This window comes from Acanthisitta chloris, unplaced genomic scaffold (genome assembly GCF_000695815.1).
Source record: "Acanthisitta chloris isolate BGI_N310 unplaced genomic scaffold, ASM69581v1 scaffold21453, whole genome shotgun sequence".
Taxonomy (NCBI): Eukaryota; Metazoa; Chordata; class Aves; order Passeriformes; family Acanthisittidae; genus Acanthisitta; species Acanthisitta chloris.
The window spans coordinates 59,398-60,933 of record NW_008666865.1 but is presented as its reverse complement, the minus strand read 5'-3'; the positions used below and the strand labels follow the sequence as shown (position 1 = coordinate 60,933).

Here is a 1,536-nt window from a genome sequence, read left to right as displayed (position 1 = left end):
TCCCTACAAACCATATTGAGAAAAGGTGGTAACACATGATAATGAGGCACTTGTGTATTTTCTCAAATCATGACACATTGAGCATGGTAATGGCTGTTAAATTCTACTAACAGAAATGCTATAATTCATTGATTTTTGCTAATATTTGGATGGGATCTGAGGATATTATTCAGACAGGAGCAGATCATGCAGATCCTTCTTTATGAATAATGAGGTAGTTTCCCTCAGGCTGTTTTGCCAGCATATTTCAACTCTGTCACACAGCAGAAGCTATTGTTTAAATGGAATAGCAGCTCCAAAGACAGCCTTACATTATCTTTTCACTGTGCTCGGAAAGTGGGTTAGATATTGCACAATAAATGTGACTGTTGTCTATTGTTCAGTTGTTATTGTTTTGGCCCTCAACAGCAGTCCCTGCTCTCCCACACTTTTGTGCCAGGTCTGAATTGTGGGGAAATCTTCCAAATCCTTAACATGCACATTTGCCTAAATTGGTCACAGAATGAGATGGTGATATGGGATATGAACCTGTCATAGAAAGGCTGTTGTAATTTCTACATCCCAGACTTTCAGGGTAACCTTTGTTTTTTCTCACTTCCAAATTTTTATGAAAGGCTCTCCTAAATCTATCACATTGCCTTTTTATTTTAAACGAAAGTTATCTCATTTTAAAAAATAAGGATAATTTGAAAATCTCTACCATATATAAAGAGATATACTTTTCTCATCTTACAGCCTACTTAAAGCTTTACTTGGAATTGTATTATATTATTTCCAAAGTCAATATATATAGTTGTTATATATAAAGTTGGAATAGTAAGTTCAGAGGATACATAGATTTTGCAGCATGTTAGCATTTGTATGTACACTCTAAATCTCCTTATAGGATCCAGATAGTTGTGCTTTATTGTGATAGTGTAAGGTTCAACCTGAAAATCTTCATTTCTTTATGTGCCAAATGATAATCTTACATGTTATGCAGCAAGAGAAATGCTGTGAGGCAGATGCCATGACTGAAAGCAGAGGTTTGTTACTAGTGGAATTTAATATATTTATTAAAATATGAGAATTAATGAGAACACGAGTGTATTCCAAATATTAATTTACCAGTTCCATTTCTTTTTTACCATTTGTATCTACCTAGATTTGCATAATTCTATAATATGGCTGTAGGCTTATTTAACAAGACTATTTAGTCTTCACTATTTTTGAGTTAATTTTGTTTTCATACCCTTCCTTAAATGCTATATGAAACCTGAATTTCCAATATCATAATCACAGCTTGCTTTGAAAGAAGTATCTTTAAATGATAAGAACAAACCTTCTGTGAGGAGAAAAATACATGAATTCATATGGGGAGCACATATTTTACTTATGAGTTGTGTTTCTAGAAGAATCAAGCCTCAGACAGGAATGCACCCAGTGCAGTAGCTTACATAACCAGATTTATGGAAATACTCAGTAAAACCATTGCTGTATATGTTAGAAACCTTTTGTTTTTTTACTGAGGAGAGGTAAGTTCTAGTGATTATTTCA

General features: G+C 33.6%; 1 protein-coding gene across 1 annotated transcript in view; it reads left to right on the top strand.

The window, feature by feature from the left end:
- The window catches only part of CALCRL (calcitonin receptor-like), a 27,893-nt gene that overhangs the window by 4,996 nt on the left and 21,361 nt on the right, over positions 1 to 1,536 (top strand). The window lies entirely within an intron of this gene.